The sequence below is a fragment of the Oryctolagus cuniculus genome, chromosome 13 (assembly GCF_051225735.1).
Source record: "Oryctolagus cuniculus isolate XC-2025 breed Fujian yellow rabbit chromosome 13, ASM5122573v1, whole genome shotgun sequence".
NCBI lineage: Eukaryota > Metazoa > Chordata > Mammalia > Lagomorpha > Leporidae > Oryctolagus > Oryctolagus cuniculus.
The window spans coordinates 78,807,965-78,820,270 of record NC_142879.1 but is presented as its reverse complement, the minus strand read 5'-3'; the positions used below and the strand labels follow the sequence as shown (position 1 = coordinate 78,820,270).

The 12,306-nt window shown below is 39.4% G+C and overlaps 1 protein-coding gene, 1 long non-coding RNA gene and 1 pseudogene across 3 annotated transcripts in view; all 3 read left to right on the top strand.

The window, feature by feature from the left end:
- Window positions 1-12,306, top strand: part of PGER4 (prostaglandin-E(2) 9-reductase-like) — a gene marked incomplete at its 3' end in the record, with an annotated part of 138,386 nt that overhangs the window by 79,707 nt on the left and 46,373 nt on the right.
- LOC103345168 (aldo-keto reductase family 1 member C3-like) overlaps window positions 1-12,306 on the top strand; it is a 43,579-nt pseudogene that overhangs the window by 28,296 nt on the left and 2,977 nt on the right. The window lies entirely within an intron of this gene.
- LOC138845020 (uncharacterized) lies at window positions 5,515-11,621 on the top strand. Its single transcript, XR_016219801.1, has 3 exons — window positions 5,515-5,678; window positions 6,763-6,872; window positions 10,801-11,621. It is a non-coding gene; the product is annotated as an uncharacterized LOC138845020 (long non-coding RNA).

The following is a 12,306-nucleotide window of genomic DNA, read 5'->3' as shown; positions in this document are numbered from 1 at the left end:
CTGATGCTGCACCCATCCAAAGCCGGGAGCCAGGAGCTTCTTCCTGGTCTCCCATGTGGGTGTAGGGGCCCAACCACCTGGGCCATCCTCCATTGCCCTCCGGGCCACAGCAGAGAGCTGGACTGGAAGAGGAGCAACTGGGACTAGAACCTGGAGCCCATATGGGATGCCGGCGCTGCAGGAGTAGGATTAATCAAGTGAGCCATGGAGCCGGCCTATGAAAGGATTCTCATCAGAGCACAGAAGAGCAGATTTAAAAGAGTCTGATGATGAGATAGCAACATGTCTAAGGTCACGGATGCTGCAGTGATGTGGCCATTGGTCCAGGAATACCCACAGTCAACAGAAATTAAAGAGGCAAACAGTAGCTTCTTTCTTAATGCTCTTCAAATGAATGTACTCTTCCAGGGTCCACACTTTTAGTGGCTATTGACTATGAGAGAATAAATTCTTGCTGTTGTAAATCACCACATTTCAGTAATTATCAGAGAGGGTGCACTGAGTAACCAAACACAGTAGTCAGGAGAAGTTTACTAATATGTTGACTTTGATTTAAAAATAATAATGAAGGATGGGTATTGAACACAACATTGAAGCCACTCATTGGAATGCCCATTATCATATGCAGTACTGAAGTTAAAGTCCTGACTTCACATCTGATACCAACTTCCTGCTAACACAGAGCCTGGGAGGCAGCAGTTGATGACTCAAGGGCTTGAGTCTTTCCCATGGGGGACCAAGATTGAGTTACTGGATACTTGTTCCACACCAAAACCAGATCTGGTTCCAAGAACAATTGGAAAATGAAAAGCAGATGGGAGATCCATCTTGCTTTCTTTTTTTTAAGATTTATTTTATTTATTTGAAAAGCAGAGTTACAGAGAGGCAGAGAGAGAGAGAAAGAGAGAAGTCTTCCATCTGCTGGCTCACTCCCTAATGGCCACAACAGCTGGAACTGCACAGATCCTAAGCCAGGAGCCAGGAGCTTCTTCCAGGTCTCCCATGCAGGTGCAGGGGCCCAAGGTCTTGGGCCATCTTCTACTGCTTTCCCAGGCCATAGCAGAGAGCTGGACTGGAAGAGGAGCAGCTGGGACTAGTACCTGCACCCATATGGGATCTCGGCACTGCAGGCGACGCCTTTACCTATTACGCCACAGCACCGGCCCCCATCTTGCTTTCAAACTTTCTTCTGCGTCTTGAAAAAAACATAAAAATAATAGCACATGACTAAATTAGATAATTTACTCTAATTATTTACATAACTTAACACATGAACAACTGTTCTGGTGAGGTTGTTACTGCCAATATTTTATGTTCTGACATTCTCCAACTGCCATTTGTGGAAAATCTCTATAGTCAGGAGAATAAGAAGAGGTTATCATCATGATAGAGACTTTTCCCACAATAGTCATCCATCCGTGCTCACTGTCTCTTGTGATATTGATACAATTTTATTTTGCTGTATTTTTTGCTTTTCTGTGTCCAAATTTAGACCTTGAGATGATAAAGCCAGGATGTTCTGTTTTCCACCTGCTTCCAGTCTCACAGAACTGGGTTGACAGACATGGACATGGATGGATGAATGGCAGGTGGTCCTGCATAGACCAAGTGGCTGTAGCAATGAGGCTCTCTGGGAGAGAGACTGGGAGCACTCAAGGCCTTTGTTCTGACCTTTGAGTCTGTGGATTTCTCTTAATATTTGCCAAGAAAAATCAAGGTGTAATTAATCCCATTGCAGAGGTATAAAGTCAAATAAAGATCTGCGCTGTCAACTTGCCCACTTGAATTTCTGAATGGATTCACAAAACAGGAATAACATTTTAGCTGTGAGAACAAGTAATAAAATGGGTTACTCCTGGACATTGTAAAATTGGTCTCAATGAAGCACAGACATCAGGAACACCAGTACTTTCCAAGTAGGAAGACTACATAGAATCAACTTTTAAGAACCTGAGATTTTTTTTTCTTTAGTTAGTATAAACTCTTTATGTGGTAAATGTTTTTATATCACCATAACTCTTTTGCCCTTGTGATTGGATTCATATTTACTCTGTGCTTCTACTTGATCTTTAAATTAATATAATTAATATATTAGAATGATTTATCGATCCCACATCCTTAATTTCTGAGGCATAGAATGGAGGCCAAAATTAGAATGTGAAGAAATTGACCAGAGCATATTTACCACTTTCACCCAGAACTAAGTATCATCCTGTCTGGAGAATCACTTCAGGTTCCCTTTTTGGATTTTTCTTGTATATTGTCTATAGAAATTTGAGTCAGGTGAAAAAGGGAAGAAATGCACAATTTTATTGAAGATTGTAGAGATAGTAAACCAAATTGTATGGTGCGGTATGTGTATTTACAAAAGAAGTTCTCATCTATGTCCAAGTCGTTCAGGCAGAGATTTTATATACTACATATTTTGCTCAGTTTGAAAATCAAGATTGGCACAAAGCTTAAATCTAAGATGTGACCAAATGTTCTGACCTTCAGGGAGATGAGAGACCATGGTAATGTCCAGGAAATAAAAGTATGGTCAAGTTAGTAGATATCTGATTTCAAAGTAAGATTTCTCTGGTGGAGATAAGTACAGCATTAGTTATGAGTAGAAAATGGCAATAAATTCTGAGGGATACCAAGTGATTCTGTGGTATAGGACAGGGACAGTTTGCGACAGAGTGGGATTTTTGAGAATCCAATAAGAAATTCTATTCAATTCAAATTGGTAGTGCTGTATCTAATCCCTGTTAGAGTTATATTTTTCCAGATTAAAAAAAGCAGGAGCTGGCACTGTGGTATAAGGATCCTAACATCTACCTGAGGTGCCAGCATCCAATGGGGTCGTTTGTTCATGTCCCAGCTGCTCCTATTCTGATTCAGCACTCTGCTATGGCCTGGGAAAGCAGTGGAAGATGGCCCAAGTTCTGCATGAGAAACTGAACGAATCTCCTGGCTCTTGGCCTCAGATCGGCTCAGCTCCAGCGGTTGCAGCCATTTGGAAGTGAACCACCAGATGGAAGATCTTGCTCTCTGTCTTTCCCTCTCTCTGTCTGTAACTTTACCTCTCAAAAAATAAATAAAATCTTTTTTTTAAAAAAAAAGGATAAGCAATAATTCTAGAAGATTTGGAAAGAATACATAGGAGATTGAAAAATCATTCCTAGACTCAGTTTTGAGGAAAAATGACCTATATCCATATTTCATGTCACCCTGCTACTAATGAATAACATGTGACAATATTACATTGCAGATTACGGTACATACTCTACTCTTTTCACCTAACACACAAGAACCAACAGTCTTATGCTCAAATCATTTATTAATATAAGTTTATATACTGTATTTTAGTTGTTTCAATATAGTCCATTTTATCATGGTGTCTAATGTTACCCAGTTATGCAAAATTCATAATAATTTAATGTATTCAATTTTTATAGTGAAATTGGTAAACAAGGTAATAATATAAAATATATATTTGCATTTTGGTGTGCTTAATGATAATTTCTAAAGTTACATAACAAGTGGAAGATAGTACAAATTCTTTTATTTTAAAAATGTATTCATTCGGCCGGTGCCGCGGCTCACTAGGCTAATCCTCTGCCTTGCGGCGCTGGCACACTGGGTTCTAGTCTCGGTTGGGGCGCCGGATTCTGTCCCGGTTGCCCCTCTTCCAGGCCAGCTCTCTGCTGTGGCCAGGGAGTGCAGCGGAGGATGGCCCAAGTGCTTGGGCCCTGCACCCCATGGGAGACCAGGAAAAGCACCTGGCTCCTGCCATCGGATCAGCGAGGTGCGCCGGCCACAGCGCGCCGGCCATGGCGGCCATTGGAGGGTGAACCAATGGCAAAGGAAGACCTTTCTCTCTGTCTCTCTCTCACACCGGCCACTCTGCCTGTCAAAAAAAAAAAATATATATATATATATATATATATGTATTCATTCATTTGAAAGGCAGAGAGAGAGAGAGAAAGAGAAAATTCTTCCATCTGCCGCTTCACTCCCCAGATGGCTGCAATGGCTGGAGCTGTGTTGATGCAAAGCCAGGAGCCAGGAGCTTCCTCTGGGTCTCCCATGTGGGTGCAGGGACCCAGGACATGGGCCATCTTCTACTGCTATCCCAGGACATCAGCAGAGAGCCGGGTTGGAAGTAAAGCAGCCATGACTCTAACCAGCGCCTACATGGGATGCTGGCAACACAGACAGCAGCTTTACCTGCTATACCACAGTGCCAGCCCCACAAATTCTAATACTTTGCTGCATTTGTAAAGAGATAAATAATGATTGTTTATCTTTTATCCTCCACTAAGCAGCATGCCATCTTGTAGTTTTATACTTATATTTTTCAGTATTGTTAACAGGATTGTGTCTCATCAGAATTGAACATCCTTAGTACAAAGAGAAGGGTGAAGCTATGTCAATTTTTTTTGTCAATGGGGAAGTTAATGCTAATTTTTCTTCAATTTCAATTCTTCCATTGATGGTCAGTGCTTGAAAAATTGTTCAATAATCTTTTTATTTTTTTTTTACAAATTCTGTGTGTACGGTGTAAAATAGCTAATTTTCAAGCAATATGTTTAAGAAGATATTTCATTATGAAAAAATGTAAGAAACAAGAGATCATATGTGTAGGTTTGCATTCTAATGAAGTCAATAATTGCTCAGTTTCTCATAATGCTAAAATTAACTGGTGAGAGATTCAAAGGGAAAAATTACTAAGTATAATGGTTTCCTTGTTACTAAAAATAATTTTTAAAAAACTCTTTCTCTTTCAATTATAGTAGTGAGCTGGTTTCAAATCGGTTTTTAAATGTGCAATACTGCTTTTACTTTACTTCCAGTATGACATAAACCATTATTCAGGCAGCTGAGATATTTACTTCATGTTATTTCTGTGAAGGCAGAAGAAATAAGCAGAGTGTTCAACACACTCTAGCCAGAGGAGTGAAAGTCAATGGATCCCAAACATCAATGCGTGCCATTAAATGATGGTTGGCCGGCGCCGTGGCTCAGTAGGCTAATCCTCCGCCTGCGTCGCTGGCACACCAGGTTCTAATCCCAGCAGGGGCACTGGATTCTGTCCTGGTTGCTCCTCTTCCTGTACAGCTCTCTGCTATGGCCTGGGAGTGCAGTTGAGGATGGCCCAAGTGCTTGGACCCTGCACCCGCATGGGAGACTAGGAGAAGCACGTGGCTCCTGGCTTCGGATCAGCCAGAAACATCTTTTATTTTAAATGTGAAAAAACAGTGGTTCAGACGTAAATTTTTGTCATGTTCCTAATGATCTTTTTCCCTGGAATGGTTATCAATCATTTTTTATTGTAATGCTCATACAGATTTTGTCAGATATTCTGGAATTCTAGCTTGTAATAATCGATCACATGTCTCTCTACTTAAACTTTATATAAAACAGACTTTAGGTTTGAATGTTGTGTTACAATTAGGTTAAAAGATTTTGTCAACAAAATATCCCTAAAATGCTGTGTTTATCAAATTTTTTTCCCATCAGGAAGTACAGAATCATAGGGTGTCCAATGTTTGGATGTAACTTTTGGTCACTTCACTAAATTTTTCAGCACCAGATCTCTTTTTTGTTTTCCTCCATTGCAATAATTTGTAATCTGTTCAGCTATAATGTTCAATCAAGGGTGCACTCTTCCATTACAAACTTTTACATAATAGGTGAGTATTCGTGCATCATTTTACTTTTTAACTGGTTATTGCTTTGGGTTTTGTAAATAATTATGTATACTTTAATCTTTTTACTTTTCTTACTTGATATTCCTGCTTTGATTCAGTATAAATCATAATTATTTCTATAAGGGGTAACTTTAATACCTTCCCTTTAATTAGAAAGAAATTACTATAGTAATCACCATCAGCAGGGGCAAATGTTTTTATTTCTCTTCCTCTCTCTTTCTCTTTCCATTTTATGTATTCAAAATTATGGTCTCATAAATTTTTATGTACTCTATGTGTTACAATTCACTTTACTATTATTTGAATGCTGAATCATACCCACATGGTATTAGTGAGATTCCTAACACAGGGATTTTGCAGTTCTTCAGAGCTTCCCTAAGGAGTGCTTGAAAAAAAATTTTTTTATGGCACATGCAATATGCAAGACCCAAAGGGTGCTTTCCTTGACTCATTTGTGGTGTTTGTCATTTCTTTTTAAAGAAAAAATTTTTAGCTACCAAGAACTAGCCACAGAATTGCTTTTTCTCAGGAATGCTATTTATTCACAATTCCAGGGACAAAATAATACATTTATTGCTTTCAAGAAATCTTTACTTATGAGCTGGGATAGTGATGGTAGCACATACTGAATCCCATATTGGAGTGCCAATTCTGATCCAGCTCCTTGCTAACATGCTCAGAAAAACAGAGAAGATGGCTCAAGTAATTTGACATCTGCTTCCACACATCAGAGATCCAGATGGACTTCTGGGCTCCAGACTTCAGCCCTGGCCCAGCCCTGGCCCAGCCCTGGTCATTGTAGAAATTTGAAGAGTGAATCTGCACTTGAAAGAACAGATAGCTCTCTCTGTGTTTGTGTGTATTCATGTGTGTATGTATTATGTATCTGTTTCTCACCTTCCCACTGTTCTTAAAATGAATACATAAAATATGAAATCTTATTTATGATATTTTTCAGATATAAATTTCATCTCTTATTTTAAAATTCAGCTGCTTTTAATTTTCAACTTTCCTTTTATTTTACTATTTGCATTTCATGTGACTTTTCTATCCTGTACATCTACAGGTGGAATGTCATCAATATTTCAATAGGAGGAAACTGCTCAATTTCTGCAAGTCAAAACACATTGTTCTGGTTGCCTGTAGTACCCCAAGATCACATTGAGATCCAAAATGGTAAAGGAAACACAGAAAGTTTACCTAAAATACCATGCTGATGAAATATATTTGATCATAGCATTCTTAGTTTAAGAGTTAACTGTCAACTAGCTCAGGGAGAGTCTAGAATTTGCATTTCCAACAAACTCTCAGAAGATATTAGTTTTGCTGATTCAAGGACCACATTTGAGAAGTACTCATCTAGCTAGATGGTTCCCCTCGTATGCCTTGGAAGTCTCAATAAACTGAATGCTCAGCCTGAGAGTTTAGCTTTTCTACTTTTCCTTCCAGGGTAGACTAGAGTGCTCCAATACTCTTGGAAGATCCAGTGATCTGTGACTTGGCAAGAAAGCACAAGCCAAGTCCTGCCCTGATTGCCCTTTGCTACCAGCGGCAACGTGGGGTTGTGGTCCTGGCCAAGAGTTTCACTGAGAAGCGAATTAAAGAAAATTTAGGTGATGAGTGGGGCTATTAGCATCACAACCCCTACAGTATCCTTGACATGTGTGCTTCTTTGCAAGATGTCAAGATATTTGGGGGCCAATCCTATTTCTCTGTTTTTGCTCATGAGTTCAAGATTTGTGTATATTTTTGAGATATAATTCTAAGACACAATTATGATGGAACAGAAAATACAGAATAGAGTTTCAGCATTAAATTGATAATACTGTTTGAAGCTTTGTGCAAGCAACATCTTTTCTTACTTGCTGAATTGAGATTGTTAGCTAATCATTGATTTGCATATTGTATTATTTTCTACGTCTCAGAAAATTTATGAAGTTTAATATTTATCTTTTTACTGTGGGTTTCCTGTCTTGTGAAGCACCCATTCAGTCTTTGTCCATTAGTTGACAATCTCTGTTTTCAATAAAGAGACCATTATTATATCATCAGCTCTCTTAATTATAAAATAAACACCTGTCACATAGTGATCAAATAAAAAGCATTTTTGAAATCTCCTGGCACAATAAAAAGACAATGAATGGATACTTGCAAAGCCTTCTCAGAACTGGTAAACAAATGCTTCTGGAAATTTCCATTGACCATTGACTAGGCCATGCCCTCATACTAAAATTGAGGGTTAATAGTTCCTGAATACAAAGGACATGGATCCTAGCAGAGTGAACTATTGGGGAGTATTTAGATAATCAATCAACCCCATTAATCTATTCCAGAATTGATTTTTATGTTGAAATGTATTTTCGTTTAATACATTCCGACATTTTTTATTAACATTTTCATCCTCTTCGTGGTTTATTTCCATGATATAAACTTCTTCTCTTCATGTATGTAGTTAGATCTGTGTTCACTTGTGGCTGATGTATGTTATATCTTTTCCTATGTGGAGAACTGAGCAATTTTTTTACTACATTATCCATGCAAGTGTTTATAGTTTTTCTTTCTTTGCATGGTCATTAATTTAACTGACATTTATTCAAACATATGTGAAATATACCTACATACATGGGTGCTTAAAAAATATATATCACAGGGAAGAATTTGGGACACTGCTTGTCATTGAAATCCCTAGATCTGACCAACACTCCTTCTGCTGCTTCTTTCTTCCCCCCAAAAACCTTTTATTTAAGGAATGCGAAGTTCATAAGAACAACTTTAGAAATACACACCCTCCCACCTACACTCCCACCCTTCTTGCTCCTCACTCTCCTATTCCCAGTCTCATTCTCAACTAAGATTCATTTTCAATTAATTTTATACACAGAAGACCAGCTCCGTACTAAGTACAGTTCAACAATTTGCATGAAAAAAAAAAAACTGTTCAACAGTCAAGATAAGGTTTGTTCAAAGTCATTGCATTTTGAAGTTAATTTCACTTACTTTTTAGAAACTTATTTAACTTTAAAGAAGCATCCAAGAATGATACATCTTTTGCAAGCATTTAGACAATTATAACTCAAGAGACATAAGAATGTTGTCCACTTAATATATTAAAAGGAAGTAAGTTCTTGAGAATGAGTTTTATCATTAAGGAAAGATGTTAGAAAACAAGCAATGGAGTTGGACATTTAGGCATAACTAAAACTTATTAGACAAAAGAATATCTTCCACTTAATACACTAAAATGAAATAAATCTTTGAGAATAACTTTTACTGGTAACTCTCATAATACAACTCTTTGAGGACAGAGGTCCTGCCTGAGAAGTTAGTGAACAGTGACTCCTGTTGTTAATTTAATAATTAACACTCTTATGTATGATTTCAGTGATCACCCCAGGCTCCTGACATGAACTGCCTAGGCCTTTTGAATCCACAAACTCCATCAGTATTATTTAGTTAATGCTGAACGGCCTTTTTTTTTTTTTTTTTTTTTTTTTTTTTACAGGCAGAGTGGACAGTGAGAGAGAGAGACAGAGAGAAAGGTCTTCCTTTGCTGTTGGTTCACCAGCTGCGGCTGGCACACCGCGCTGATCCAATGGCAGGAGCCAGGTGCTTCTCCTAGTCTCCCATGGGGTGCAGGGCCCAAGCACTTGGGCCATCCTCCACTGCACTCCCTGGCCACAGCAGAGAGCTGGCCTGGAAGAGGGGCAACCGGGACAGAATCCGGCGCCCCAACCGGGACTAGAACCCGGTGTGCCGGCGCCACAAGGCGGAGGATTAGCCTAGTGAGCCGCGGCGCTGGCTTTCCATCAGTATTTAGATAAGTTAATAAGCAAAGTGGAAGTTCTCCCTTGTGAGAAAAGTACCTCCTTCTTTGATGAACACTTCTTTCCCTTTTATTTATTTTTATTGCCTAATGGCCCTGGCTAAAACTTCCAGGACTATATTAAATAGCAGTGGTGAGAGTAGGCATCCTTATCTAGTTCCAGATCTTAGAGAGGATACTTCCAGCTTTCCCCATTCAATAGGATGCTGGCTGTGGATTTGTCATAAATTGCTATGATTGTGTTGAGGAATGTTCTTTCTATACCCAATTTGCTTAAGGTTTTCATCATGAAAGGATGTTGGTTTTTTTTTGTTTGTTTGTTTGTTTGTTTGTTTGTTTTTGACAGGCAGAGTTAGTGAAAGAGAGAGAGAGACAGAGAGAAAGGTCTTCCTTTTGCCGTTGGTTCACCCCACCAAATGGCCGCCATGGCCGGCACCCTGCGGCTGGCGCTGCACCGATCCAAAGCCAGGAGCCAGGTGCTTCTCTTAGTCTCCCATGCGGGTGCAGGGTCCAAGCACTTGGGCCATCCTGCACTGCACTCCCGGGCCACAGCAGAGAGCTGGACTGGAAGAGGAGCAACTGGGACAGAATCCAGCACCCCAATCAGGACTAGAACTCGGGGTGCTGGTGCTGCAGGTGGAGGATTAGCCAAGTGAGCCACAGCACCATGTTTTCTCTACATCTATTGAGATAACCATTCAGGTTTTTTTCTTCAGTTTGTTAATGTGATGTATCACCTTTATTGACTTGTGAATGTTGGACCAACCCTCCATACCAGGGATAAATCCCACTTGGTCAGGATGAGTGATCTCTCTGATGTGTTGTTGGATTTGAATGGCTGATATTTTGTTGAGGATTTTTGCAACTATGTTCATCAGGGATATGGATCTATAGTTCTCTTTCTCTGTTGTATCTCTTTATGGCTTAGGAGTTAAGATGATGCAGGCTTCATGGATGGAGGTTGGGAGGATTCTCTCACTTTCAATTGTTTTGAATAGCTTGAGAAGAATTGGAATTGGTTCTTCTTTTAATGTCTGGTAGAATTCAGTGGTGAAGTCATCCAAACTTGGGCTTCTTTGTTGTGGGGGGCCTTAATTTCTGTCTTGTATAGTGTTTTGTTAGGTTTTCTATGTCTCATGACTTGATCTTTGTAGATTATATGTGCCTAGGAATTATCCATTTCTTCTAGGTTTCCCAATTTGTTGGCATACAACTCTTTGGCAAGATTCCTGATGATTCTTTTTTTATTTTTTTTAAAGATTTTATTTATTTATTTGACAGGTGGAGTTACAGACAGTGAGAGACAAAGAGAAAGGTCTTTCTTCTGTTGATTCACTCCCCAAATGGCAGCAACGGCCGGAGTTACACCCATCCGAAGCCAGGAACCAGGTGCTTCTTCCTGGTCTTCCATGCCGGTGCAGGGACCCAATCACTCAGGCCATCTTCTGCTGGCCTGGGCCACAGCAGAGAGCTGGACTGGAAGAGGAGCAACCAGGACTAGAACTGGTGCCCATATGGGATGCCAGCACTGCAGGTGGAGGATTAACCTAGCGCGCCATGGCACCAGCCCCCTGATGACTCTTTATTTCGTGGTATCTGCTATTATATTTCCTTTTTCTTCTCTGTTTATATTGACTTAGGTCTTCTTCTTATTCTTTTCTTCTTTTTATTTTTTTGATTTGTTGGCCCAATGGTGTCTCGATTTTGCTTATTTTTTCAAAAAACCTGCTCTTCATTTCACTAATCTTTTATTTTTAAAATTGTATTTCACTTTTGCTTATTTTTTCTTAAATTTTAATTATTTCTTTCTCCTACTAATTTTGGATTTAGTTTTTTTTTTCTAGGTACTTGAGATGCACTGAGAGCTCATTTATTTGGTACCTCTCCAATTTCTTTATTTACGCACCAATTTCACTAAACTTTCCTCTTAACACAGCTGTGTATTTTCTTATCTATTTGAAAGTTTGTTTTTCAAGTCTTTTGAATCTTGTACATATGTGGCCCTATTGTTTTTAAATAATGTCAGTTTTGTTCTGTAGTTAACTTTGAGATCTTTTTTCTGTTGGGTTGTTTAGTTTCAATAAATCATAACTAGTAATGCACTTCTGTTTATTTTCATTCATTATTTATTATTGATTATTTCAGTATTTTATTTGATGTCTCAAAATAATTGGAACTATTCAGGACTTTCCACATTGACAAATGTGTACTATAAAACAAAAATTTTCTAATTCTTAATAGTTTTTTGATTTCCAATTGTCTTCAGAGGACATGAAAGCTCTAGATGGCCTGAACAGAAATCCTCGCTATACTATTATATATTATATATGTAATATATATTTTACAAAGCCACTTACATATATATAATATATATTTATATTACATATATACATGTGTAATATATATTTTACAAAGCCATATTATATATGTAAGTGGCTTTATAAAATGCATTGCCTCAGGCCGGCGCCGCAGCTCACTAGGCTAATCCTCCACCTAGCGGCGCCGGCACACCGGGTTCTAGTCCCGGTCGGGGCACCGGATTCTGTCCCGGTTGCCCCTCTTCCAGGCCAGCCCTCTGCTGTGGCCAGGGAGTGCAGTGGAGGATGGCCCAGGTGCTTGGGCCCTGCACCCCATGGGAGACCAGGAAAAGCACCTGGCTCCTGGCTCCTGCCATCGGATCAGCGCGGTGCGCCGGCCGCAGCGCGCCAGTCGCGGCGGCCAATGGAGGGTGAACCAACGGCAAAGGAAGACCTTTCTCTCTGTCTCTCTCTCTCTCACTGTCCACTA